Raw genomic sequence first — 23,540 nt, forward strand, 5'->3', positions numbered from 1 at the left:
AGTTTGACTGTGCTAAAAATGGTATAAGTCATCACAGAAGACAAAAGGCGGCAGAACAGACGTTTTAACCAGCTGACGAGGCAAAGTCTCTTTTGTGGCATCATTTTGAATGATGACATGAGGAGCAGGGAGTCGAACCAACAACCCTACAACTGTTTGGTGATTCGGCCTACCTCCTCAACCACAGTTGCCCCAAAACATCACCTCCTTCGAGCCGGATTTGAACCAGCGACCTAAGGATGTCTATTGTTATTCCTCTACAGTCCTCCGCTCTACCAACTGAGCTATCGAAGGGGCAGATGTGCAGTCTACTACAACAAAAACCACTTAATATTGAGTTTGACTGTGCTAAAAATGGTATAAGTCATCACAGAAGACAAAAGGCGGCAGAACAGACGTTTCACTAGCTGTCGAGATAGAGTCTCTTTTGTAGCATCGTTTTGAAGGTCGACGTGAGGAGCTGGGAGTCCAACTAAAAACCCTACAACTGTTTGGTGATTCGGCCTACCTCCTCAACCACAGTTGCCCTAAACCATCACCTCCTTCGAGCCGGATTTGAACCAGCGACCTAAGGATGTCTATTGTTATTCCTCTACAGTCCTCCGCTCTACCAACTGAGCGATCGAAGGGGCAGATGTGCAGTCTACAACAACAAAAACATCTTAATATTGAGTTTGACTGTGCTAAAAATGGTATAAGTCATCACAGAAGACAAAAGGCGGCAGAACAGACGTTTCACCAGCTGTCGAGTCACAGTCTCTTTTGTAGCATCGTTTTGAAGGTCGACGTGAGGAGCTTGGAGTCGAACCAACAACCCTACAACTGTTTGGTGATTCGGCCTACCTCCTCAACCACAGTTCCCCCAAAACATCACCTCCTTCGAGCCGAATTTGAACCAGCGACCTAAGGATGTCTATTGTTATTCCTCTACAGTCCTCCGCTCTACCGACTGAGCTATCGAAGGGGCAGATGTGCAGTCTACAACAACAAAAACAACTTAATATTGAGTTTGACTGTGCTAAAAATGGTATAAGTCATCACAGAAGACAAAAGGCGGCAGAACAGACGTTTTAACCAGCTGACGAGGCAAAGTCTCTTTTGTGGCATCATTTTGAATGATGACATGAGGAGCAGGGAGTCGAACCAACAACCCTACAACTGTTTGGTGATTCGGCCTACCTCCTCAACCACAGTTGCCCTAAAACATCACCTCCTTCGAGCCGGATTTGAACCAGCGACCTAAGGATGTCTATTGTTATTCCTCTACAGTCCTCCGCTCTACCAACTGAGCTATCGAAGGGGCAGATGTGCTGTCTACTACAACAAAAACAACTTAATATTGAGTTTGACTGTGCTAAAAATGGTATAAGTCATCACAGAAGACAAAAGGCGGCAGAAGAGACGTTTCACCAGCTGTCGAGTCAGAGTCTCTTTTGTAGCATCGTTTTGAAGGTCGACGTGAGGAGCTGGGAGTCCAACTAAAAACCCTACAACTGTTTGGTGATTCGGCCTACCTCCTCAACCACAGTTGCCCTAAAACATCACCTCCTTCGAGCCGGATTTGAACCAGCGACCTAAGGATGTCTATTGTTATTCCTCTACAGTCCTCCGCTCTACCAACTGAGCTATCGAAGGGGCAGATGTGCAGTCTACTACAACAAAAACAACTTAATATTGAGTTTGACTGTGCTAAAAATGGTATAAGTCATCACAGAAGACAAAAAGCGGCAGAACAGACATTTTAACCAGGTGACGAGGCAAAGTCTCTTTTGTGGCATCATTCTGAATGATGACATGAGGAGCAGGGAGTCGAACCAACAACCCTACAACTGTTTGGTGATTCGGCCTACCTCCTCAACCACAGTTCCCCCAAAACATCACCTCCTTCGAGCCGGATTTGAACCAGCGACCTAAGGATGTCTATTGTTATTCCTCTACAGTCCTCCGCTCTACCAACTGAGCTATCGAAGGGGCAGATGTGCAGTCTACAACAACAAAAACAACTTAATATTGAGTTTGACTGTGCTAAAAATGGTATAAGTCATCACAGAAGACAAAAAGCGGCAGAACAGACATTTTAACCAGCTGACGAGGCAAAGCCTCTTTTGTGGCATCATTCTGAATGATGACATGAGGAGCAGGGAGTCGAAGCAACAACCCTACAACTGTTTGGTGATTCGGCCTACCTCCTCAACCACAGTTCCCCCAAAACATCACCTCCTTCCAGCCGGATTTGAACCAGCGACCTAAGGATGTCTATTGTTATTCCTCTACAGTCCTCCGCTCTACCAACTGAGCTATCGAAGGGGCAGATGTGCAGTCTACTACAACAAAAACAACTTAATATTGAGTTTGACTGTGCTAAAAATGGTATAAGTCATCACAGAAGACAAAAAGCGGCAGAACAGACATTTTAACCAGCTGACGAGGCAAAGTCTCTTTTGTGGCATCATTCTGAATGATGACATGAGGAGCAGGGAGTCGAAGCAACAACCCTACAACTGTTTGGTGATTCGGCCTACCTCCTCAACCACAGTTCCCCCAAAACATCACCTCCTTCCAGCCGGATTTGAACCAGCGACCTAAGGATGTCTATTGTTATTCCTCTACAGTCCTCCGCTCTACCAACTGAGCTATCGAAGGGGCAGATGTGCAGTCTACTACAACAAAAACAACTTAATATTGAGTTTGACTGTGCTAAAAATGGTATAAGTCATCACAGAAGACAAAAAGCGGCAGAACAGACATTTTAACCAGCTGACGAGGCAAAGTCTCTTTTGTGGCATCATTCTGAATGATGACATGAGGAGCAGGGAGTCGAAGCAACAACCCTACAACTGTTTTGTGATTCGGCCTACCTCCTCAACCACAGTTCCCCCAAAACATCACCTCCTTCGAGCCGGATTTGAACAAGCGACATAGGGATGTCTATTGTTATTCCTCTACAGTCCTCCGCTCTACCAACTGAGTTATCGAAGGGGCAGATGTGCAGTCTACTACAACAAAAACAACTTAATATTGAGTTTGACTGTGCTAAAAATGGTATAAGTCATCACAGAAGACAAAAAGCGGCAGAACAGACATTTTAACCAGCTGACGAGGCAAAGTCTCTTTTGTGGCATCATTCTGAATGATGACATGAGGAGCAGGGAGTCGAAGCAACAACCCTACAACTGTTTGGTGATTCGGCCTACCTCCTCAACCACAGTTCCCCCAAAACATCACCTCCTTCGAGCCGGATTTGAACCAGCGACCTAAGGATGTCTATTGTTATTCCTCTACAGTCCTCCGCTCTACCAACTGAGTTATCGAAGGGGCAGATGTGCAGTCTACTACAACAAAAACAACTTAATATTGAGTTTGACTGTGCTAAAAATGGTATAAGTCATCACAGAAGACAAAAAGCGGCAGAACAGACATTTTAACCAGCTGACGAGGCAAAGTCTCTTTTGTGGCATCATTCTGAATGATGACATGAGGAGCAGGGAGTCGAAGCAACAACCCTACAACTGTTTGGTGATTCGGCCTACCTCCTCAACCACAGTTCCCCCAAAACATCACCTCCTTCGAGCCGGATTTGAACCAGCGACCTAAGGATGTCTATTGTTATTCCTCTACAGTCCTCCGCTATACCAACTGAGCTATCAAAGGGGCAGATGTGCAGTCTACAACAACAAAAACAACTTGATATTGAGTTTGACTGTGCTAAAAATGGTATAAGTCATCACAGAAGACAAAAGGCGGCAGAACAGACGTTTCACCAGCTGACGAGGCACAGTCTCTTTTGTAGCATCGTTTTGAAGGTCGACGTGAGGAGCTGGGAGTCGAACCAACAACCCTACAACTGTTTGGTGATTCGGCCTACCTCCTCAACCACAGTTCCCCCAAAACATCACCTCCTTCGAGCCGGATTTGAACCAGCGACCTAAGGATGTCTATTGTTCTTCCTCTACAGTCCTCCGCTCTACCAACTGAGCTATCGAAGGGGCAGATGTGCAGTCTACAACAAAAAAAACAAGTTAATATTGAGTTTGACTGTGCTAAAAATGGTATAAGTCATCACAGAAGACAAAAAGCGGCAGAACAGACATTTTAACCAGCTGACGAGGCAAAGTCTCTTTTGTGGCATCATTCTGAATGATGACATGAGGAGCAGGGAGTCGAACCAACAACCCTACAACTGTTTGGTGATTCGGCCTACCTCCTCAACCACAGTTCCCCCAAAACATCACCTCCTTCCAGCCGGATTTGAACCAGCAACCTAAGGATGTCTATTATTATTCCTCTACAGTCCTCCGCTATACCAACTGAGCTATCAAAGGGGCAGATGTGCAGTCTACAACAACAAAAACAACTTGATATTGAGTTTGACTGTGCTAAAAATGGTATAAGTCATCACAGAAGACAAAAGGCGGCAGAACAGACGTTTCACCAGCTGACGAGGCACAGTCTCTTTTGTAGCATCGTTTTGAAGGTCGACGTGAGGAGCTGGGAGTCGAACCAACAACCCTACAACTGTTTGGTGATTCGGCCTACCTCCTCAACCACAGTTCCCCCAAAACATCACCTCCTTCGAGCCGGATTTGAACCAGCGACCTAAGGATGTCTATTGTTATTCCTCTACAGTCCTCCGCTCTACCAACTGAGCTATCGAAGGGGCAGATGTGCAGTCTACAACAACAAAAACAACTTAATATTGAGTTTGACTGTGCTAAAAATGGTATAAGTCATCACAGAAGACCAAAGGCGGCAGAACAGACGTTTTAACCAGCTGACGAGGCAAAGTCTCTTTTGTGGCATCATTTTGAATGATGACATGAGGAGCAGGGAGTCGAACCAACAACCCTACAACTGTTTGGTGATTCGGCCTACCTCCTCAACCACAGTTGCCCCAAAACATCACCTCCTTCGAGCCGGATTTGAACCAGCGACCTAAGGATGTCTATTGTTATTCCTCTACAGTCCTCCGCTCTACCAACTGAGCTATCGAAGGGGCAGATGTGCAGTCTACTACAACAAAAACCACTTAATATTGAGTTTGACTGTGCTAAAAATGGTATAAGTCATCACAGAAGACAAAAGGCGGCAGAACAGACGTTTCACTAGCTGTCGAGATAGAGTCTCTTTTGTAGCATCGTTTTGAAGGTCGACGTGAGGAGCTGGGAGTCCAACTAAAAACCCTACAACTGTTTGGTGATTCGGCCTACCTCCTCAACCACAGTTGCCCTAAAACATCACCTCCTTCGAGCCGGATTTGAACCAGCGACCTAAGGATGTCTATTGTTATTCCTCTACAGTCCTCCTCTCTACCAACTGAGCTATCGAAGGGGCAGATGTGCAGTCTACAACAACAACAACAACTTAATATTGAGTTTGACTGTGCTAAAAATGGTATAAGTCATCACAGAAGACAAAAAGCGGCAGAACAGACATTTTAACCAGGTGACGAGGCAAAGTCTCTTTTGTGGCATCATTCTGAATGATGACATGAGGAGCAGGGAGTTGAACCAACAACCCTACAACTGTTTGGTGATTCGGCCTACCTCCTCAACCACAGTTGCCCTAAAACATCACCTCCTTCGAGCCGGATTTGAACCAGCGACCTAAGGATGTCTATTGTTATTCCTCTACAGTCCTCCGCTCTACCAACTGAGCTATCGAAGGGGCAGATGTGCAGTCTACAACAACAACAACAACTTAATATTGAGTTTGACTGTGCTAAAAATGGTATAAGTCATCACAGAAGACAAAAAGCGGCAGAACAGACATTTTAACCAGGTGACGAGGCAAAGTCTCTTTTGTGGCATCATTCTGAATGATGACATGAGGAGCAGGGAGTTGAACCAACAACCCTACAACTGTTTGGTGATTCGGCCTACCTCCTCAACCACAGTTCCCCCAAAACATCACCTCCTTCGAGCCGGATTTGAACCAGCGACCTAAGGATGTCTATTGTTATTCCTCTACAGTCCTCCGCTATACCAACTGAGCTATCAAAGGGGCAGATGTGCAGTCTACAACAACAAAAACAACTTGATATTGAGTTTGACTGTGCTAAAAATGGTATAAGTCATCACAAAAGACAAAAGGCGGCAGAACAGACGTTTTAACCAGCTGACGAGGCAAAGTCTCTTTTGTGGCATCATTTTGAATGATGACATGAGGAGCAGGGAGTCGAACCAACAACCCTACAACTGTTTGGTGATTCGGCCTACCTCCTCAACCACAGTTGCCCTAAAACATCACCTCCTTCGAGCCGGATTTGAACCAGCGACCTAAGGATGTCTATTGTTATTCCTCTACAGTCCTCCGCTCTACCAACTGAGCTATCGAAGGGGCAGATGTGCAGTCTACTACTACAAAAACAACTTAATATTGAGTTTGACTGTGCTAAAAATGGTATAAGTCATCACAGAAGACAAAAGGCGGCAGAACAGACGTTTCACCAGCTGTCGAGTCAGAGTCTCTTTTGTAGCATCGTTTTGAAGGTCGACGTGAGGAGCTGGGAGTCCAACTAAAAACCCTACAACTGTTTGGTGATTCGGCCTACCTCCTCAACCACAGTTGCCCTAAAACATCACCTCCTTCGAGCCGGATTTGAACCAGCGACCTAAGGATGTCTATTGTTATTCCTCTACAGTCCTCCGCTCTACCAACTGAGCGATCGAAGGGGCAGATGTGCAGTCTACAACAACAAAAACATCTTAATATTGAGTTTGACTGTGCTAAAAATGGTATAAGTCATCACAGAAGACAAAAGGCGGCAGAACAGACGTTTCACCAGCTGTCGAGTCACAGTCTCTTTTGTGGCATCATTCTGAATGATGACATGAGGAGCAGGGAGTCGAACCAACAACCCTACAACTGTTTGGTGATTCGGCCTACCTCCTCAACCACAGTTCCCCCAAAACATCACCTCCTTCCAGCCGGATTTGAACCAGCAACCTAAGGATGTCTATTATTATTCCTCTACAGTCCTCCACTATACCAACTGAGCTATCAAAGGGGCAGATGTGCAGTCTACAACAACAAAAACAACTTGATATTGAGTTTGACTGTGCTAAAAATGGTATAAGTCATCACAGAAGACAAAAGGCGGCAGAACAGACGTTTCACCAGCTGACGAGGCACAGTCTCTTTTGTAGCATCGTTTTGAAGGTCGACGTGAGGAGCTGGGAGTCGAACCAACAACCCTACAACTGTTTGGTGATTCGGCCTACCTCCTCAACCACAGTTTCCCCAAAACATCACCTCCTTCGAGCCGGATTTGAACCAGCGACCTAAGGATGTCTATTGTTATTCCTCTACAGTCCTCCGCTCTACCAACTGAGCTATCGAAGGGGCAGATGTGCAGTCTACAACAACAAATACAACTTAATATTGAGTTTGACTGTGCTAAAAATGGTATAAGTCATCACAGAAGACAAAAGGCGGCAGAACAGACGTTTTAACCAGCTGACGAGGCAAAGTCTCTTTTGTGGCATCATTTTGAATGATGACATGAGGAGCAGGGAGTCGAACCAACAACCCTACAACTGTTTGGTGATTCGGCCTACCTCCTCAACCACAGTTGCCCTAAAACATCACCTCCTTCGAGCCGGATTTGAACCAGCGACCTAAGGATGTCTATTGTTATTCCTCTACAGTCCTCCGCTCTACCAACTGAGCTATCGAAGGGGCAGATGTGCAGTCTACTACAACAAAAACCACTTAATATTGAGTTTGACTGTGCTAAAAATGGTATAAGTCATCACAGAAGACAAAAGGCGGCAGAACAGACGTTTCACTAGCTGTCGAGATAGAGTCTCTTTTGTAGCATCGTTTTGAAGGTCGACGTGAGGAGCTGGGAGTCCAACTAAAAACCCTACAACTGTTTGGTGATTCGGCCTACCTCCTCAACCACAGTTGCCCTAAAACATCACCTCCTTCGAGCCGGATTTGAACCAGCGACCTAAGGATGTCTATTGTTATTCCTCTACAGTCCTCCGCTCTACCAACTGAGCTATCGAAGGGGCAGATGTGTAGTCTACAACAACAACAACAACTTAATATTGAGTTTGACTGTGCTAAAAATGGTATAAGTCATCACAGAAGACAAAAAGCGGCAGAACAGACATTTTAACCAGGTGACGAGGCAAAGTCTCTTTTGTGGCATCATTCTGAATGATGACATGAGGAGCAGGGAGTCGAACCAACAACCCTACAACTGTTTGGTGATTCGGCCTACCTCCTCAACCACAGTTCCCCCAAAACATCACCTCCTTCGAGCCGGATTTGAACCAGCGACCTAAGGATGTCTATTGTTATTCCTCTACAGTCCTCCGCTATACCAACTGAGCTATCAAAGGGGCAGATGTGCAGTCTACAACAACAAAAACAACTTGATATTGAGTTTGACTGTGCTAAAAATGGTATAAGTCATCACAAAAGACAAAAGGCGGCAGAACAGACGTTTCACCAGCTGACGAGGCACAGTCTCTTTTGTAGCATCGTTTTGAAGGTCGACGTGAGGACCTGGGAGTCGAACCAACAACCCTACAACTGTTTGGTGATTCGGCCTACCTCCTCAACCACAGTTCCCCCAAAACATCACCTCCTTCGAGCCGGATTTGAACCAGCGACCTAAGGATGTCTATTGTTATTCCTCTACAGTCCTCCGCTCTACCAACTGAGCTATCGAAGGGGCAGATGTGCAGTCTACAACAACAAAAACAACTTAATATTGAGTTTGACTGTGCTAAAAATGGTATAAGTCATCACAGAAGACAAAAGGCGGCAGAACAGACGTTTTAACCAGCTGACGAGGCAAAGTCTCTTTTGTGGCATCATTTTGAATGATGACATGAGGAGCAGGGAGTCGAACCAACAACCCTACAACTGTTTGGTGATTCGGCCTACCTCCTCAACCACAGTTGCCCTAAAACATCACCTCCTTCGAGCCGGATTTGAACCAGCGACATAAGGATGTCTATTGTTATTCCTCTACAGTCCTCCGCTCTACCAACTGAGCTATCGAAGGGGCAGATGTGCAGTCTACTACAACAAAGACAACTTAATATTGAGTTTGACTGTGCTAAAAATGGTATAAGTCATCACAGAAGACAAAAGGCGGCAGAACAGACGTTTCACCAGCTGTCGAGTCAGAGTCTCTTTTGTAGCATCGTTTTGAAGGTCGACGTGAGGAGCTGGGAGTCCAACTAAAAACCCTACAACTGTTTGGTGATTCGGCCTACCTCCTCAACCACAGTTGCCCTAAAACATCATCTCCTTCGAGCCGGATTTGAACCAGCGACCTAAGGATGTCTATTGTTATTCCTCTACAGTCCTCCGCTCTACCAACTGAGCTATCGAAGGGGCATATGTGCAGTCTACAACAACAAAAACAACTTAATATTGAGTTTGACTGTGCTAAAAATGGTATAAGTCATCACAGAAGACAAAAAGCGGCAGAACAGACATTTTAACCAGCTGACGAGGCAAAGTCTCTTTTGTGGCATCATTCTGAATGATGACATGAGGAGCAGGGAGTCGAACCAACAACCCTACAACTGTTTGGTGATTCGGCCTACCTCCTCAACCACAGTTCCCCCAAAACATCACCTCCTTCCAGCCGGATTTGAACCAGCGACCTAAGGATGTCTATTATTATTCCTCTACAGTCCTCCGCTATACCAACTGAGCTATCAAAGGGGCAGATGTGCAGTCTACAACAACAAAAACAACTTAATATTGAGTTTGACTGTGCTAAAAATGGTATAAGTCATCACAAAAGACAAAAGGCGGCAGAACAGACGTTTCACCAGCTGACGAGGCACAGTCTCTTTTGTAGCATCGTTTTGAAGGTCGACGTGAGGACCTGGGAGTCGAACCAACAACCCTACAACTGTTTGGTGATTCGGCCTACCTCCTCAACCACAGTTCCCCCAAAACATCACCTCCTTCGAGCCGGATTTGAACCAGCGACCTAAGGATGTCTATTGTTATTCCTCTACAGTCCTCCGCTCTACCAACTGAGCTATCGAAGGGGCAGATGTGCAGTCTACAACAACAAAAACAACTTAATATTGAGTTTGACTGTGCTAAAAATGGTATAAGTCATCACAGAAGACAAAAGGCGGCAGAACAGACGTTTTAACCAGCTGACGAGGCAAAGTCTCTTTTGTGGCATCATTTTGAATGATGACATGAGGAGCAGGGAGTCGAACCAACAACCCTACAACTGTTTGGTGATTCGGCCTACCTCCTCAACCACAGTTGCCCTAAAACATCACCTCCTTCGAGCCGGATTTGAACCAGCGACCTAAGGATGTCTATTGTTATTCCTCTACAGTCCTCCGCTCTACCAACTGAGCTATCGAAGGGGCAGATGTGCAGTCTACTACAACAAAGACAACTTAATATTGAGTTTGACTGTGCTAAAAATGGTATAAGTCATCACAGAAGACAAAAGGCGGCAGAACAGACGTTTCACCAGCTGTCGAGTCAGAGTCTCTTTTGTAGCATCGTTTTGAAGGTCGACGTGAGGAGCTGGGAGTCCAACTAAAAACCCTACAACTGTTTGGTGATTCGGCCTACCTCCTCAACCACAGTTCCCCCAAAACATCACCTCCTTCGAGCCGGATTTGAACCAGCGACCTAAGGATGTCTATTGTTATTCCTCTACAGTCCTCCGCTCTACCAACTGAGCTATCGAAGGGGCAGATGTGCAGTCTACAACAACAAAAACAACTTAATATTGAGTTTGACTGTGCTAAAAATGGTATAAGTCATCACAGAAGACAAAAGGCGGCAGAACAGACGTTTCACCAGCTGACGAGGCACAGTCTCTTTTGTAGCATCGTTTTGAAGGTCGACGTGAGGAGCTGGGAGTCGAACCAACAACCCTACAACTGTTTGGTGATTCGGCCTACCTCCTCAACCACAGTTCCCCCAAAACATCACCTCCTTCGAGCCGGATTTGAACCAGCGACCTAAGGATGTCTATTGTTATTCCTCTACAGTCCTCCGCTCTACCAACTGAGCTATCGAAGGGGCAGATGTGCAGTCTACTACAACAAAAACCACTTAATATTGAGTTTGACTGTGCTAAAAATGGTATAAGTCATCACAGAAGACAAAAGGCGGCAGAACAGACGTTTCACCAGCTGTCGAGATAGACTCTCTTTTGTAGCATCGTTTTGAAGGTCGACGTGAGGAGCTTGGAGTCCAACTAAAAACCCTACAACTGTTTGGTGATTCGGCCTACCTCCTCAACCACAGTTGCCCTAAAACATCACCTCCTTCGAGCCGGATTTGAACCAGCGACCTAAGGATGTCTATTGTTATTCCTCTACAGTCCTCCGCTCTACCAACTGAGCTATCGAAGGGGCAGATGTGCAGTCTACAACAACAACAACAACTTAATATTGAGTTTGACTGTGCTAAAAATGGTATAAGTCATCACAGAAGACAAAAAGCGGCAGAACAGACATTTTAACCAGGTGACGAGGCAAAGTCTCTTTTGTGGCATCATTCTGAATGATGACATGAGGAGCAGGGAGTTGAACCAACAACCCTACAACTGTTTGGTGATTCGGCCTACCTCCTCAACCACAGTTCCCCCAAAACATCACCTCCTTCGAGCCGGATTTGAACCAGCGACCTAAGGATGTCTATTGTTATTCCTCTACAGTCCTCCGCTATACCAACTGAGCTATCAAAGGGGCAGATGTGCAGTCTACAACAACAAAAACAACTTGATATTGAGTTTGACTGTGCTAAAAATGGTATAAGTCATCACAAAAGACAAAAGGCGGAAGAACAGACGTTTCACCAGCTGACGAGGCACAGTCTCTTTTGTAGCATCGTTTTGAAGGTCGACGTGAGGACCTGGGAGTCGAACCAACAACCCTACAACTGTTTGGTGATTCGGCCTACCTCCTCAACCACAGTTCCCCCAAAACATCACCTCCTTCGAGCCGGATTTGAACCAGCGACCTAAGGATGTCTATTGTTATTCCTCTACAGTCCTCCGCTCTACCAACTGAGCTATCGAAGGGGCAGATGTGCAGTCTACAACAACAAAAACAACTTAATATTGAGTTTGACTGTGCTAAAAATGGTATAAGTCATCACAGAAGACAAAAGGCGGCAGAACAGACGTTTTAACCAGCTGACGAGGCAAAGTCTCTTTTGTGGCATCGTTTTGAAGGTCGACGTGAGGACCTGGGAGTCGAACCAACAACCCTACAACTGTTTGGTGATTCGGCCTACCTCCTCAACCACAGTTCCCCCAAAACATCACCTCCTTCGAGCCGGATTTGAACCAGCGACCTAAGGATGTCTATTGTTATTCCTCTACAGTCCTCCGCTCTACCAACTGAGCTATCGAAGGGGCAGATGTGCAGTCTACAACAACAAAAACAACTTAATATTGAGTTTGACTGTGCTAAAAATGGTATAAGTCATCACAGAAGACAAAAGGCGGCAGAACAGACGTTTTAACCAGCTGACGAGGCAAAGTCTCTTTTGTGGCATCATTTTGAATGATGACATGAGGAGCAGGGAGTCGAACCAACAACCCTACAACTGTTTGGTGATTCGGCCTACCTCCTCAACCACAGTTGCCCTAAAACATCACCTCCTTCGAGCCGGATTTGAACCAGCGACCTAAGGATGTCTATTGTTATTCCTCTACAGTCCTCCGCTCTACCAACTGAGCTATCGAAGGGGCAGATGTGCAGTCTACTACAACAAAAACAACTTAATATTGAGTTTGACTGTGCTAAAAATGGTATAAGTCATCACAGAAGACAAAAAGCGGCAGAACAGACATTTTAACCAGCTGACGAGGCAAAGTCTCTTTTGTGGCATCATTCTGAATGATGACATGAGGAGCAGGGAGTCGAACCAACAACCCTACAACTGTTTGGTGATTCGGTCTACCTCCTCAACCACAGTTCCCCCAAAACATCACCTCCTTCCAGCCGGATTTGAACCAGCGACCTAAGGATGTCTATTATTATTCCTCTACAGTCCTCCGCTATACCAACTGAGCTATCAAAGGGGCAGATGTGCAGTCTACAACAACAAAAACAACTTGATATTGAGTTTGAATGTGCTAAAAATGGTATAAGTCATCACAGAAGACAAAAGGCGGCAGAACAGACGTTTCACCAGCTGACGAGGCACAGTCTCTTTTGTGGCATCATTCTGAATGATGACATGAGGAGCAGGGAGTTGAACCAACAACCCTACAACTGTTTGGTGATTCGGTCTACCTCCTCAACCACAGTTCCCCCAAAACATCACCTCCTTCCAGCCGGATTTGAACCAGCGACCTAAGGATGTCTATTATTATTCCTCTACAGTCCTCCGCTATACCAACTGAGCTATCAAAGGGGCAGATGTGCAGTCTACAACAACAAAAACAAGTTAATATTGAGTTTGACTGTGCTAAAAATGGTATAAGTCATCACAGAAGACAAAAAGCGGCAGAATAGACATTTTAACCAGCTGACGTGGCAAAGTCTCTTTTGTGGCATCATTCTGAATGATGACATGAGGAGCAGGGAGTCGAACCAACAACCCTACAACTGTTTGGTGATTCGGCCTACCTCCTCAACCACAGTTGCCCTAAAACATCACCTCCTTCGAGCCGGATTTGAACCAGCGACCTAAGGATGTCTATTGTTATTCCTCTACAGTCCTCCGCTCTACCAACTGAGCTATCGAAGGGGCATATGTGCAGTCTACAACAACAAAAACAACTTAATATTGAGTTTGACTGTGCTAAAAATGGTATAAGTCATCACAGAAGACAAAAAGCGGCAGAACAGACATTTTAACCAGCTGACGAGGCAAAGTCTCTTTTGTGGCATCATTCTGAATGATGACATGAGGAGCAGGGAGTCGAAGCAACAACCCTACAACTGTTTGGTGATTCGGCCTACCTCCTCAACCACAGTTCCCCCAAAACATCACCTCCTTCGAGCCGGATTTGAACCAGCGACCTAAGGATGTCTATTGTTATTCCTCTACAGTCCTCCGCTCTACCAACTGAGCTATCGAAGGGGCAGATGTGCAGTCTACTACAACAAAAACAACTTAATATTGAGTTTGACTGTGCTAAAAATGGTATAAGTCATCACAGAAGACAAAAGGCGGCAGAACAGACGTTTTAACCAGCTGACGAGGCAAAGTCTCTTTTGTGGCATCATTTTGAATGATGACATGAGGAGCAGGGAGTCGAACCAACAACCCTACAACTGTTTGGTGATTCGGCCTACCTCCTCAACCACAGTTCCCCCAAAACATCACCTCCTTCGAGCCGGATTTGAACCAGCGACCTAAGGATGTCTATTGTTATTCCTCTACAGTCCTCCGCTCTACCAACTGAGCTATCGAAGGGGCAGATGTGCAGTCTACTACAACAAAAACCACTTAATATTGAGTTTGACTGTGCTAAAAATGGTATAAGTCATCACAGAAGACAAAAGGCGGCAGAACAGACGTTTCACCAGCTGTCGAGATAGACTGTCTTTTGTAGCATCGTTTTGAAGGTCGACGTGAGGACCTGGGAGTCGAACCAACAACCCTACAACTGTTTGGTGATTCGGCCTACCTCCTCAACCACAGTTCCCCCAAAACATCACCTCCTTCGAGCCGGATTTGAACCAGCGACCTAAGGATGTCTATCGTTATTCCTCTACAGTCCTCCGCTCTACCAACTGAGCTATCGAAGGGGCAGATGTGCAGTCTACAACAACAAAAACAACTTAATATTGAGTTTGACTGTGCTAAAAATGGTATAAGTCATCACAGAAGACAAAAGGCGGCAGAACAGACGTTTTAACCAGCTGACGAGGCAAAGTCTCTTTTGTGGCATCGTTTTGAAGGTCGACGTGAGGACCTGGGAGTCGAACCAACAACCCTACAACTGTTTGGTGATTCGGCCTACCTCCTCAACCACAGTTCCCCCAAAACATCACCTCCTTCGAGCCGGATTTGAACCAGCGACCTAAGGATGTCTATTGTTATTCCTCTACAGTCCTCCGCTCTACCAACTGAGCTATCGAAGGGGCAGATGTGCAGTCTACAACAACAAAAACAAGTTAATATTGAGTTTGACTGTGCTAAAAATGGTATAAGTCATCACAGAAGACAAAAAGCGGCAGAACAGACATTTTAACCAGCTGACGAGGCAAAGTCTCTTTTGTGGCATCATTCTGAATGATGACATGAGGAGTAGGGAGTCGAACCAACAACCCTACAACTGTTTGGTGATTCGGCCTACCTCCTCAACCACAGTTCCCCCAAAACATCACCTCCTTCCAGCCGGATTTGAACCAGCAACCTAAGGATGTCTATTATTATTCCTCTACAGTCCTCCGCTATACCAACTGAGCTATCAAAGGGGCAGATGTGCAGTCTACAACAACAAAAACAACTTGATATTGAGTTTGACTGTGCTAAAAATGGTATAAGTCATCACAGAAGACAAAAGGCGGCAGAACAGACGTTTCACCAGCTGACGAGGCACAGTCTCTTTTGTAGCATCGTTTTGAAGGTCGACGTGAGGAGCTTGGAGTCCAACTAAAAACCCTACAACTGTTTGGTGATTCGGCCTACCTCCTCAACCACAGTTCCCCCAAAACATCACCTCCTTCGAGCCGGATTTGAACCAGCGACCTAAGGATGTCTATTGTTATTCCTCTACAGTCCTCCGCTCTACCAACTGAGCTATCGAAGGGGCATATGTGCAGTCTACAACAACAAAAACAACTTAATATTGAGTTTGACTGTGCTAAAAATGGTATAAGTCATCACAGAAGACAAAAAGCGGCAGAACAGACATTTTAACCAGCTGACGAGGCAAAGTCTCTTTTGTGGCATCATTCTGAATGATGACATGAGGAGCAGGGAGTCGAAGCAACAACCCTACAACTGTTTGGTGATTCGGCCTACCTCCTCAACCACAGTTCCCCCAAAACATCACCTCCTTCGAGCCGGATTTGAACCAGCGACCTAAGGATGTCTATTGTTATTCCTCTACAGTCCTCCGCTATACCAACTGAGCTATCAAAGGGGCAGATGTGCAGTCTACAACAACAAAAACAACTTGATATTGAGTTTGACTGTGCTAAAAATGGTATAAGTCATCACAAAAGACAAAAGGCGGCAGAACAGACGTTTCACCAGCTGACGAGGCACAGTCTCTTTTGTAGCATCGTTTTGAAGGTCGACGTGAGGACCTGGGAGTCGAACCAACAACCCTACAACTGTTTGGTGATTCGGCCTACCTCCTCAACCACAGTTCCCCCAAAACATCACCTCCTTCGAGCCGGATTTGAACCAGCGACCTAAGGATGTCTATCGTTATTCCTCTACAGTCCTCCGCTCTACCAACTGAGCTATCGAAGGGGCAGATGTGCAGTCTACAACAACAAAAACAACTTAATATTGAGTTTGACTGTGCTAAAAATGGTATAAGTCATCACAGAAGACAAAAGGCGGCAGAACAGACGTTTTAACCAGCTGACGAGGCAAAGTCTCTTTTGTGGCATCGTTTTGAAGGTCGACGTGAGGACCTGGGAGTCGAACCAACAACCCTACAACTGTTTGGTGATTCGGCCTACCTCCTCAACCACAGTTCCCCCAAAACATCACCTCCTTCGAGCCGGATTTGAACCAGCGACCTAAGGATGTCTATTGTTATTCCTCTACAGTCCTCCGCTCTACCAACTGAGCTATCGAAGGGGCAGATGTGCAGTCTACAACAACAAAAACAAGTTAATATTGAGTTTGACTGTGCTAAAAATGGTATAAGTCATCACAGAAGACAAAAAGCGGCAGAACAGACATTTTAACCAGCTGACGAGGCAAAGTCTCTTTTGTGGCATCATTCTGAATGATGACATGAGGAGTAGGGAGTCGAACCAACAACCCTACAACTGTTTGGTGATTCGGCCTACCTCCTCAACCACAGTTCCCCCAAAACATCACCTCCTTCCAGCCGGATTTGAACCAGCAACCTAAGGATGTCTATTATTATTCCTCTACAGTCCTCCGCTATACCAACTGAGCTATCAAAGGGGCAGATGTGCAGTCTACAACAACAAAAACAACTTGATATTGAGTTTGACTGTGCTAAAAATGGTATAAGTCATCACAGAAGACAAAAGGCGGCAGAACAGACGTTTCACCAGCTGACGAGGCACAGTCTCTTTTGTAGCATCGTTTTGAAGGTCGACGTGAGGAGCTGGGAGTCGAACCAACAACCCTACAACTGTTTGGTGATTCGGCCTACCTCCTCAACCACAGTTCCCCCAAAACATCACCTCCTTCGAGCCGGATTTGAACCAGCGACCTAAGGATGTCTATTGTTATTCCTCTACAGTCCTCCGCTCTACCAACTGAGCTATCGAAGGGGCAGATGTGCAGTCTACAACAACAAAAACAACTTAATATTGAGTTTGACTGTGCTAAAAATGGTATAAGTCATCACAGAAGACAAAAGGCGGCAGAACAGACGTTTTAACCAGCTGACGAGGCAAAGTCTCTTTTGTGGCATCATTTTGAATGATGACATGAGGAGCAGGGAGTCGAACCAACAACCCTACAACTGTTTGGTGATTCGGCCTACCTCCTCAACCACAGTTGCCCTAAAACATCACCTCCTTCGAGCCGGATTTGAACCAGCGACCTAAGGATGTCTATTGTTATTCCTCTACAGTCCTCCGCTCTACCAACTGAGCTATCGAAGGGGCAGATGTGCAGTCTACAACAACAAAAACAACTTAATATTGAGTTTGACTGTGCTAAAAATGGTATAAGTCATCACAGAAGACAAAAGGCGGCAGAACAGACGTTTTAACCAGCTGACGAGGCAAAGTCTCTTTTGTGGCATCGTTTTGAAGGTCGACGTGAGGACCTGGGAGTCGAACCAACAACCCTACAACTGTTTGGTGATTCGGCCTACCTCCTCAACCACAGTTCCCCCAAAACATCACCTCCTTCGAGCCGGATTTGAACCAGCGACCTAAGGATGTCTATTGTTATTCCTCTACAGTCCTCCGCTCTACCAACTGAGCTATCGAAGGGGCAGATGTGCAGTCTACAACAACAAAAACAACTTAATATTGAGTTTGACTGTGCTAAAAATGGTATAAGTCATCACAGAAGACAAAAGGCGGCAGAACAGACGTTTTAACCAGCTGACGAGGCAAAGTCTCTTTTGTGGCATCATTTTGAATGATGACATGAGGAGCAGGGAGTCGAACCAACAACCCTACAACTGTTTGGTGATTCGGCCTACCTCCTCAACCACAGTTGCCCTAAAACATCACCTCCTTCGAGCCGGATTTGAACCAGCGACCTAAGGATGTCTATTGTTATTCCTCTACAGTCCTCCGCTCTACCAACTGAGCTATCGAAGGGGCAGATGTGCAGTCTACTACAACAAAAACAACTTGATATTGAGTTTGACTGTGCTAAAAATGGTATAAGTCATCACAGAAGACAAAAGGCGGCAGAACAGACGTTTTAACCAGCTGACGAGGCAAAGTCTCTTTTGTGGCATCGTTTTGAAGGTCGACGTGAGGACCTGGGAGTCGAACCAACAACCCTACAACTGTTTGGTGATTCGGCCTACCTCCTCAACCACAGTTCCCCCAAAACATCACCTCCTTCGAGCCGGATTTGAACCAGCGACCTAAGGATGTCTATTGTTATTCCTCTACAGTCCTCCGCTCTACCAACTGAGCTATCGAAGGGGCAGATGTGCAGTCTACAACAACAAAAACAACTTAATATTGAGTTTGACTGTGCTAAAAATGGTATAAGTCATCACAGAAGACAAAAAGCGGCAGAACAGACATTTTAACCAGCTGACGAGGCAAAGTCTCTTTTGTGGCATCATTCTGAATGATGACATGAGGAGTAGGGAGTCGAACCAACAACCCTACAACTGTTTGGTGATTCGGCCTACCTCCTCAACCACAGTTCCCCCAAAACATCACCTCCTTCCAGCCGGATTTGAACCAGCAACCTAAGGATGTCTATTATTATTCCTCTACAGTCCTCCGCTATACCAACTGAGCTATCAAAGGGGCAGATGTGCAGTCTACAACAACAAAAACAACTTGATATTGAGTTTGACTGTGCTAAAAATGGTATAAGTCATCACAGAAGACAAAAGGCGGCAGAACAGACGTTTCACCAGCTGACGAGGCACAGTCTCTTTTGTAGCATCGTTTTGAAGGTCGACGTGAGGAGCTGGGAGTCGAACCAACAACCCTACAACTGTTTGGTGATTCGGCCTACCTCCTCAACCACAGTTCCCCCAAAACATCACCTCCTTCGAGCCGGATTTGAACCAGCGACCTAAGGATGTCTATTGTTATTCCTCTACAGTCCTCCGCTCTACCAACTGAGCTATCGAAGGGGCAGATGTGCAGTCTACAACAACAAAAACAACTTAATATTGAGTTTGACTGTGCTAAAAATGGTATAAGTCATCACAGAAGACAAAAGGCGGCAGAACAGACGTTTTAACCAGCTGACGAGGCAAAGTCTCTTTTGTGGCATCGTTTTGAAGGTCGACGTGAGGACCTGGGAGTCGAACCAACAACCCTACAACTGTTTGGTGATTCGGCCTACCTCCTCAACCACAGTTCCCCCAAAACATCACCTCCTTCGAGCCGGATTTGAACCAGCGACCTAAGGATGTCTATTGTTATTCCTCTACAGTCCTCCGCTCTACCAACTGAGCTATCGAAGGGGCAGATGTGCAGTCTACAACAACAAAAACAACTTAATATTGAGTTTGACTGTGCTAAAAATGGTATAAGTCATCACAGAAGACAAAAGGCGGCAGAACAGACGTTTTAACCAGCTGACGAGGCAAAGTCTCTTTTGTGGCATCATTTTGAATGATGACATGAGGAGCAGGGAGTCGAACCAACAACCCTACAACTGTTTGGTGATTCGGCCTACCTCCTCAACCACAGTTGCCCTAAAACATCACCTCCTTCGAGCCGGATTTGAACCAGCGACCTAAGGATGTCTATTGTTATTCCTCTACAGTCCTCCGCTCTACCAACTGAGCTATCGAAGGGGCAGATGTGCAGTCTACTACAACAAAAACAACTTGATATTGAGTTTGACTGTGCTAAAAATGGTATAAGTCATCACAGAAGACAAAAAGCGGCAGAACAGACATTTTAACCAGCTGACGAGGCAAAGTCTCTTTTGTAGCATCGTTTTGAAGGTCGACGTGAGGAGCTGGGAGTCCAACTAAAAACCCTACAACTGTTTGGTGATTCGGCCTACCTCCTCAACCACAGTTGCCCTAAAACATCACCTCCTTCGAGCCGGATTTGAACCAGCGACCTAAGGATGTCTATTGTTATTCCTCTACAGTCCTCCGCTCTACCAACTGAGCTATCGAAGGGGCATATGTGCAGTCTACAACAACAAAAACAACTTAATATTGAGTTTGACTGTGCTAAAAATGGTATAAGTCATCACAAAAGACAAAAAGCGGCAGAACAGACATTTTAACCAGCTGACGAGGCAAAGTCTCTTTTGTGGCATCATTCTGAATGATGACATGAGGAGCAGGGAGTCGAAGCAACAACCCTACAACTGTTTGGTGATTCGGCCTACCTCCTCAACCACAGTTCCCCCAAAACATCACCTCCTTCGAGCCGGATTTGAACCAGCGACCTAAGGATGTCTATTGTTATTCCTCTACAGTCCTCCGCTCTACCAACTGAGCTATCGAAGGGGCAGATGTGCAGTCTACTACAACAAAAACAACTTAATATTGAGTTTGACTGTGCTAAAAATGGTATAAGTCATCACAGAAGACAAAAGGCGGCAGAACAGACGTTTTAACCAGCTGACGAGGCAAAGTCTCTTTTGTGGCATCATTTTGAATGATGACATGAGGAGCAGGGAGTTGAACCAACAACCCTACAACTGTTTGGTGATTCGGCCTACCTCCTCAACCACAGTTGCCCTAAAACATCACCTCCTTCGAGCCGGATTTGAACCAGCGACCTAAGGATGTCTATTGTTATTCCTCTACAGTCCTCCGCTCTACCAACTGAGCTATCGAAGGGGCAGATGTGCAGTCTACTACAACAAAAAACACTTAATATTGAGTTTGACTGTGCTAAAAATGGTATAAGTCATCACAGAAGACAAAAGGGGGCAGAACAGACGTTTCACCAGCTGTCGAGTCAGAGTCTCTTTTGTAGCATCGTTTTGAAGGTCGACATGAGGAGCTGGGAGTCCAACTAAAAACCCTACAACTGTTTGGTGATTCGGCCTACCTCCTCAACCACAGTTGCCCTAAAACATCACCTCCTTCAAGCCGGATTTGAACCAGCGACCTAAGGATGTCTATTGTTATTCCTCTACAGTCCTCCGCTCTACCAACTGAGCTATCGAAGGGGCAGATGTGCAGTCTACAACAACAAAAACAACTTAATATTGAGTTTGACTGTGCTAAAAATGGTATAAGTCATCACAGAAGACAAAAAGCGGCAGAACAGACATTTTAACCAGCTGACGAGGCAATGTCTCTTTTGTGGCATCATTCTGAATGATGACATGAGGAGCAGGGAGTCGAACCAACAACCCTACAACTGTTTGGTGATTCGGCCTACCTCCTCAACCACAGTTGCCCTAAAACATCACCTCCTTCGAGCCGGATTTGAACCAGCGACCTAAGGATGTCTATTGTTCTTCCTCTACAGTCCTCCGCTCTACCAACTGAGCTATCGAAGGGGCAGATGGGCAGTCTACAACAACAAAAACAACTTAATATTGAGTTTGACTGTGCTAAAAATGGTATAAGTCAACACAGAAGACAAAAAGCGGCAGAACAGACATTTTAACCAGCTGACGAGGCAAAGTCTCTTTTGTGGCATCATTCTGAATGATGACATGAGGAGCAGGGAGTCGAACCAACAACCCTACAACTGTTTGGTGATTCGGCCTACCTCCTCAACCACAGTTCCCCCAAAACATCACCTCCTTCCAGCCGGATTTGAACCAGCAACCTAAGGATGTCTATTATTATTCCTCTACAGTCCTCCGCTCTACCAACTGAGCTATCAAAGGGGCAGATGTGCAGTCTACAACAACAAAAACAACTTGATATTGAGTTTGACTGTGCTAAAAATGGTATAAGTCATCACAGAAGACAAAAGGCGGCAGAACAGACGTTTCACCAGCTGACGAGGCACAGTCTCTTTTGTAGCATCGTTTTGAAGGTCGACGTGAGGAGCTGGGAGTCGAACCAACAACCCTACAACTGTTTGGTGATTCGGCCTACCTCCTCAACCACAGTTCCCCCAAAACATCACCTCCTTCGAGCCGGATTTGAACCAGCGACCTAAGGATGTCTATTGTTATTCCTCTACAGTCCTCCGCTCTACCAACTGAGCTATCGAAGGGGCAGATGTGCAGTCTACAACAACAAAAACAACTTAATATTGAGTTTGACTGTGCTAAAAATGGTATAAGTCATCACAGAAGACAAAAGGCGGCAGAACAGACGTTTTAACCACCTGACGAGGCAAAGTCTCTTTTGTGGCATCATTTTGAATGATGACATGAGGAGCAGGGAGTCGAACCAACAACCCTACAACTGTTTGGTGATTCGGCCTACCTCCTCAACCACAGTTGCCCTAAAACATCACCTCCTTCGAGCCGGATTTGAACCAGCGACCTAAGGATGTCTATTGTTATTCCTCTACAGTCCTCCGCTCTACCAACTGAGCTATCGAAGGGGCAGATGTGCAGTCTACTACAACAAAAACCACTTAATATTGAGTTTGACTGTGCTAAAAATGGTATAAGTCATCACAGAAGACAAAAGGCGGCAGAACAGACGTTTCACTAGCTGTCGAGATAGAGTCTCTTTTGTAGCATCGTTTTGAAGGTCGACGTGAGGAGCTGGGAGTCCAACTAAAAACCCTACAACTGTTTGGTGATTCGGCCTACCTCCTCAACCACAGTTGCCCTAAAACATCACCTCCTTCGAGCCGGATTTGAACCAGCGACCTAAGGATGTCTATTGTTATTCCTCTACAGTCCTCCGCTCTACCAACTGAGCTATCGAAGGGGCAGATGTGCAGTCTACAACAACAACAACAACTTAATATTGAGTTTGACTGTGCTAAAAATGGTATAAGTCATCACAGAAGACAAAAAGCGGCAGAACAGACATTTTAACCAGGTGACGAGGCAAAGTCTCTTTTGTGGCATCATTCTGAATGATGACATGAGGAGCAGGGAGTCGAACCAACAACCCTACAACTGTTTGGTGATTCGGCCTACCTCCTCAACCACAGTTCCCCCAAAACATCACCTCCTTCGAGCCGGATTTGAACCAGCGACCTAAGGATGTCTATTGTTATTCCTCTACAGTCCTCCGCTATACCAACTGAGCTATCAAAGGGGCAGATGTGCAGTCTACAACAACAAAAACAACTTGATATTGAGTTTGACTGTGCTAAAAATGGTATAAGTCATCACAAAAGACAAAA

The 23,540-nt window shown here is 45.6% G+C and overlaps 45 non-coding genes across 45 annotated transcripts; all 45 read right to left on the reverse strand.

Annotated features, from left to right (window-relative positions):
• Positions 1-205: 205 nt before the first annotated feature.
• trnay-gua (transfer RNA tyrosine (anticodon GUA)) lies at positions 206-294 on the reverse strand. Its single transcript is given in 2 exon segments — positions 206-241; positions 258-294. It is a non-coding gene; the product is annotated as a tRNA-Tyr (tRNA).
• Positions 295-1,211: 917 nt separating this feature from the next.
• Positions 1,212-1,300, reverse strand: trnay-gua (transfer RNA tyrosine (anticodon GUA)). The gene is given in 2 exon segments: positions 1,212-1,247; positions 1,264-1,300. It is a non-coding gene; the product is annotated as a tRNA-Tyr (tRNA).
• A 246-nt stretch (positions 1,301-1,546) lies between these two features.
• Positions 1,547-1,635, reverse strand: trnay-gua (transfer RNA tyrosine (anticodon GUA)). The gene is given in 2 exon segments: positions 1,547-1,582; positions 1,599-1,635. It is a non-coding gene; the product is annotated as a tRNA-Tyr (tRNA).
• Positions 1,636-1,882: 247 nt separating this feature from the next.
• trnay-gua (transfer RNA tyrosine (anticodon GUA)) lies at positions 1,883-1,971 on the reverse strand. Its single transcript is given in 2 exon segments — positions 1,883-1,918; positions 1,935-1,971. It is a non-coding gene; the product is annotated as a tRNA-Tyr (tRNA).
• A 1,926-nt stretch (positions 1,972-3,897) lies between these two features.
• On the reverse strand, positions 3,898-3,986 carry trnay-gua (transfer RNA tyrosine (anticodon GUA)). The gene is given in 2 exon segments: positions 3,898-3,933; positions 3,950-3,986. It is a non-coding gene; the product is annotated as a tRNA-Tyr (tRNA).
• A 582-nt stretch (positions 3,987-4,568) lies between these two features.
• On the reverse strand, positions 4,569-4,657 carry trnay-gua (transfer RNA tyrosine (anticodon GUA)). Its single transcript is given in 2 exon segments — positions 4,569-4,604; positions 4,621-4,657. It is a non-coding gene; the product is annotated as a tRNA-Tyr (tRNA).
• A 247-nt stretch (positions 4,658-4,904) lies between these two features.
• On the reverse strand, positions 4,905-4,993 carry trnay-gua (transfer RNA tyrosine (anticodon GUA)). The gene is given in 2 exon segments: positions 4,905-4,940; positions 4,957-4,993. It is a non-coding gene; the product is annotated as a tRNA-Tyr (tRNA).
• Positions 4,994-5,575: 582 nt separating this feature from the next.
• trnay-gua (transfer RNA tyrosine (anticodon GUA)) lies at positions 5,576-5,664 on the reverse strand. The gene is given in 2 exon segments: positions 5,576-5,611; positions 5,628-5,664. It is a non-coding gene; the product is annotated as a tRNA-Tyr (tRNA).
• Positions 5,665-6,247: 583 nt separating this feature from the next.
• trnay-gua (transfer RNA tyrosine (anticodon GUA)) lies at positions 6,248-6,336 on the reverse strand. Its single transcript is given in 2 exon segments — positions 6,248-6,283; positions 6,300-6,336. It is a non-coding gene; the product is annotated as a tRNA-Tyr (tRNA).
• Positions 6,337-7,252: 916 nt separating this feature from the next.
• On the reverse strand, positions 7,253-7,341 carry trnay-gua (transfer RNA tyrosine (anticodon GUA)). The gene is given in 2 exon segments: positions 7,253-7,288; positions 7,305-7,341. It is a non-coding gene; the product is annotated as a tRNA-Tyr (tRNA).
• A 247-nt stretch (positions 7,342-7,588) lies between these two features.
• trnay-gua (transfer RNA tyrosine (anticodon GUA)) lies at positions 7,589-7,677 on the reverse strand. The gene is given in 2 exon segments: positions 7,589-7,624; positions 7,641-7,677. It is a non-coding gene; the product is annotated as a tRNA-Tyr (tRNA).
• A 246-nt stretch (positions 7,678-7,923) lies between these two features.
• On the reverse strand, positions 7,924-8,012 carry trnay-gua (transfer RNA tyrosine (anticodon GUA)). The gene is given in 2 exon segments: positions 7,924-7,959; positions 7,976-8,012. It is a non-coding gene; the product is annotated as a tRNA-Tyr (tRNA).
• A 582-nt stretch (positions 8,013-8,594) lies between these two features.
• On the reverse strand, positions 8,595-8,683 carry trnay-gua (transfer RNA tyrosine (anticodon GUA)). The gene is given in 2 exon segments: positions 8,595-8,630; positions 8,647-8,683. It is a non-coding gene; the product is annotated as a tRNA-Tyr (tRNA).
• A 582-nt stretch (positions 8,684-9,265) lies between these two features.
• On the reverse strand, positions 9,266-9,354 carry trnay-gua (transfer RNA tyrosine (anticodon GUA)). Its single transcript is given in 2 exon segments — positions 9,266-9,301; positions 9,318-9,354. It is a non-coding gene; the product is annotated as a tRNA-Tyr (tRNA).
• A 582-nt stretch (positions 9,355-9,936) lies between these two features.
• On the reverse strand, positions 9,937-10,025 carry trnay-gua (transfer RNA tyrosine (anticodon GUA)). Its single transcript is given in 2 exon segments — positions 9,937-9,972; positions 9,989-10,025. It is a non-coding gene; the product is annotated as a tRNA-Tyr (tRNA).
• A 247-nt stretch (positions 10,026-10,272) lies between these two features.
• On the reverse strand, positions 10,273-10,361 carry trnay-gua (transfer RNA tyrosine (anticodon GUA)). Its single transcript is given in 2 exon segments — positions 10,273-10,308; positions 10,325-10,361. It is a non-coding gene; the product is annotated as a tRNA-Tyr (tRNA).
• A 246-nt stretch (positions 10,362-10,607) lies between these two features.
• trnay-gua (transfer RNA tyrosine (anticodon GUA)) lies at positions 10,608-10,696 on the reverse strand. The gene is given in 2 exon segments: positions 10,608-10,643; positions 10,660-10,696. It is a non-coding gene; the product is annotated as a tRNA-Tyr (tRNA).
• Positions 10,697-10,942: 246 nt separating this feature from the next.
• Positions 10,943-11,031, reverse strand: trnay-gua (transfer RNA tyrosine (anticodon GUA)). The gene is given in 2 exon segments: positions 10,943-10,978; positions 10,995-11,031. It is a non-coding gene; the product is annotated as a tRNA-Tyr (tRNA).
• Positions 11,032-11,277: 246 nt separating this feature from the next.
• Positions 11,278-11,366, reverse strand: trnay-gua (transfer RNA tyrosine (anticodon GUA)). Its single transcript is given in 2 exon segments — positions 11,278-11,313; positions 11,330-11,366. It is a non-coding gene; the product is annotated as a tRNA-Tyr (tRNA).
• Positions 11,367-11,948: 582 nt separating this feature from the next.
• On the reverse strand, positions 11,949-12,037 carry trnay-gua (transfer RNA tyrosine (anticodon GUA)). Its single transcript is given in 2 exon segments — positions 11,949-11,984; positions 12,001-12,037. It is a non-coding gene; the product is annotated as a tRNA-Tyr (tRNA).
• A 247-nt stretch (positions 12,038-12,284) lies between these two features.
• On the reverse strand, positions 12,285-12,373 carry trnay-gua (transfer RNA tyrosine (anticodon GUA)). The gene is given in 2 exon segments: positions 12,285-12,320; positions 12,337-12,373. It is a non-coding gene; the product is annotated as a tRNA-Tyr (tRNA).
• Positions 12,374-12,620: 247 nt separating this feature from the next.
• On the reverse strand, positions 12,621-12,709 carry trnay-gua (transfer RNA tyrosine (anticodon GUA)). Its single transcript is given in 2 exon segments — positions 12,621-12,656; positions 12,673-12,709. It is a non-coding gene; the product is annotated as a tRNA-Tyr (tRNA).
• Positions 12,710-13,627: 918 nt separating this feature from the next.
• On the reverse strand, positions 13,628-13,716 carry trnay-gua (transfer RNA tyrosine (anticodon GUA)). The gene is given in 2 exon segments: positions 13,628-13,663; positions 13,680-13,716. It is a non-coding gene; the product is annotated as a tRNA-Tyr (tRNA).
• Positions 13,717-13,963: 247 nt separating this feature from the next.
• Positions 13,964-14,052, reverse strand: trnay-gua (transfer RNA tyrosine (anticodon GUA)). Its single transcript is given in 2 exon segments — positions 13,964-13,999; positions 14,016-14,052. It is a non-coding gene; the product is annotated as a tRNA-Tyr (tRNA).
• Positions 14,053-14,299: 247 nt separating this feature from the next.
• Positions 14,300-14,388, reverse strand: trnay-gua (transfer RNA tyrosine (anticodon GUA)). Its single transcript is given in 2 exon segments — positions 14,300-14,335; positions 14,352-14,388. It is a non-coding gene; the product is annotated as a tRNA-Tyr (tRNA).
• Positions 14,389-14,634: 246 nt separating this feature from the next.
• Positions 14,635-14,723, reverse strand: trnay-gua (transfer RNA tyrosine (anticodon GUA)). Its single transcript is given in 2 exon segments — positions 14,635-14,670; positions 14,687-14,723. It is a non-coding gene; the product is annotated as a tRNA-Tyr (tRNA).
• Positions 14,724-14,970: 247 nt separating this feature from the next.
• On the reverse strand, positions 14,971-15,059 carry trnay-gua (transfer RNA tyrosine (anticodon GUA)). Its single transcript is given in 2 exon segments — positions 14,971-15,006; positions 15,023-15,059. It is a non-coding gene; the product is annotated as a tRNA-Tyr (tRNA).
• A 582-nt stretch (positions 15,060-15,641) lies between these two features.
• On the reverse strand, positions 15,642-15,730 carry trnay-gua (transfer RNA tyrosine (anticodon GUA)). Its single transcript is given in 2 exon segments — positions 15,642-15,677; positions 15,694-15,730. It is a non-coding gene; the product is annotated as a tRNA-Tyr (tRNA).
• Positions 15,731-16,312: 582 nt separating this feature from the next.
• On the reverse strand, positions 16,313-16,401 carry trnay-gua (transfer RNA tyrosine (anticodon GUA)). The gene is given in 2 exon segments: positions 16,313-16,348; positions 16,365-16,401. It is a non-coding gene; the product is annotated as a tRNA-Tyr (tRNA).
• A 247-nt stretch (positions 16,402-16,648) lies between these two features.
• trnay-gua (transfer RNA tyrosine (anticodon GUA)) lies at positions 16,649-16,737 on the reverse strand. Its single transcript is given in 2 exon segments — positions 16,649-16,684; positions 16,701-16,737. It is a non-coding gene; the product is annotated as a tRNA-Tyr (tRNA).
• Positions 16,738-17,319: 582 nt separating this feature from the next.
• Positions 17,320-17,408, reverse strand: trnay-gua (transfer RNA tyrosine (anticodon GUA)). Its single transcript is given in 2 exon segments — positions 17,320-17,355; positions 17,372-17,408. It is a non-coding gene; the product is annotated as a tRNA-Tyr (tRNA).
• Positions 17,409-17,655: 247 nt separating this feature from the next.
• Positions 17,656-17,744, reverse strand: trnay-gua (transfer RNA tyrosine (anticodon GUA)). The gene is given in 2 exon segments: positions 17,656-17,691; positions 17,708-17,744. It is a non-coding gene; the product is annotated as a tRNA-Tyr (tRNA).
• A 247-nt stretch (positions 17,745-17,991) lies between these two features.
• trnay-gua (transfer RNA tyrosine (anticodon GUA)) lies at positions 17,992-18,080 on the reverse strand. The gene is given in 2 exon segments: positions 17,992-18,027; positions 18,044-18,080. It is a non-coding gene; the product is annotated as a tRNA-Tyr (tRNA).
• A 247-nt stretch (positions 18,081-18,327) lies between these two features.
• Positions 18,328-18,416, reverse strand: trnay-gua (transfer RNA tyrosine (anticodon GUA)). Its single transcript is given in 2 exon segments — positions 18,328-18,363; positions 18,380-18,416. It is a non-coding gene; the product is annotated as a tRNA-Tyr (tRNA).
• A 247-nt stretch (positions 18,417-18,663) lies between these two features.
• Positions 18,664-18,752, reverse strand: trnay-gua (transfer RNA tyrosine (anticodon GUA)). The gene is given in 2 exon segments: positions 18,664-18,699; positions 18,716-18,752. It is a non-coding gene; the product is annotated as a tRNA-Tyr (tRNA).
• Positions 18,753-19,334: 582 nt separating this feature from the next.
• On the reverse strand, positions 19,335-19,423 carry trnay-gua (transfer RNA tyrosine (anticodon GUA)). The gene is given in 2 exon segments: positions 19,335-19,370; positions 19,387-19,423. It is a non-coding gene; the product is annotated as a tRNA-Tyr (tRNA).
• A 247-nt stretch (positions 19,424-19,670) lies between these two features.
• trnay-gua (transfer RNA tyrosine (anticodon GUA)) lies at positions 19,671-19,759 on the reverse strand. The gene is given in 2 exon segments: positions 19,671-19,706; positions 19,723-19,759. It is a non-coding gene; the product is annotated as a tRNA-Tyr (tRNA).
• Positions 19,760-20,006: 247 nt separating this feature from the next.
• Positions 20,007-20,095, reverse strand: trnay-gua (transfer RNA tyrosine (anticodon GUA)). Its single transcript is given in 2 exon segments — positions 20,007-20,042; positions 20,059-20,095. It is a non-coding gene; the product is annotated as a tRNA-Tyr (tRNA).
• Positions 20,096-20,342: 247 nt separating this feature from the next.
• Positions 20,343-20,431, reverse strand: trnay-gua (transfer RNA tyrosine (anticodon GUA)). The gene is given in 2 exon segments: positions 20,343-20,378; positions 20,395-20,431. It is a non-coding gene; the product is annotated as a tRNA-Tyr (tRNA).
• Positions 20,432-20,678: 247 nt separating this feature from the next.
• On the reverse strand, positions 20,679-20,767 carry trnay-gua (transfer RNA tyrosine (anticodon GUA)). The gene is given in 2 exon segments: positions 20,679-20,714; positions 20,731-20,767. It is a non-coding gene; the product is annotated as a tRNA-Tyr (tRNA).
• A 247-nt stretch (positions 20,768-21,014) lies between these two features.
• trnay-gua (transfer RNA tyrosine (anticodon GUA)) lies at positions 21,015-21,103 on the reverse strand. Its single transcript is given in 2 exon segments — positions 21,015-21,050; positions 21,067-21,103. It is a non-coding gene; the product is annotated as a tRNA-Tyr (tRNA).
• Positions 21,104-21,685: 582 nt separating this feature from the next.
• Positions 21,686-21,774, reverse strand: trnay-gua (transfer RNA tyrosine (anticodon GUA)). Its single transcript is given in 2 exon segments — positions 21,686-21,721; positions 21,738-21,774. It is a non-coding gene; the product is annotated as a tRNA-Tyr (tRNA).
• Positions 21,775-22,356: 582 nt separating this feature from the next.
• trnay-gua (transfer RNA tyrosine (anticodon GUA)) lies at positions 22,357-22,445 on the reverse strand. Its single transcript is given in 2 exon segments — positions 22,357-22,392; positions 22,409-22,445. It is a non-coding gene; the product is annotated as a tRNA-Tyr (tRNA).
• A 247-nt stretch (positions 22,446-22,692) lies between these two features.
• trnay-gua (transfer RNA tyrosine (anticodon GUA)) lies at positions 22,693-22,781 on the reverse strand. The gene is given in 2 exon segments: positions 22,693-22,728; positions 22,745-22,781. It is a non-coding gene; the product is annotated as a tRNA-Tyr (tRNA).
• Positions 22,782-23,027: 246 nt separating this feature from the next.
• On the reverse strand, positions 23,028-23,116 carry trnay-gua (transfer RNA tyrosine (anticodon GUA)). The gene is given in 2 exon segments: positions 23,028-23,063; positions 23,080-23,116. It is a non-coding gene; the product is annotated as a tRNA-Tyr (tRNA).
• Between the last annotated feature and the right edge of the window lie 424 nt (positions 23,117-23,540).

This window comes from Scomber scombrus, chromosome 17 (assembly GCF_963691925.1).
Source record: "Scomber scombrus chromosome 17, fScoSco1.1, whole genome shotgun sequence".
NCBI lineage: Eukaryota > Metazoa > Chordata > Actinopteri > Scombriformes > Scombridae > Scomber > Scomber scombrus.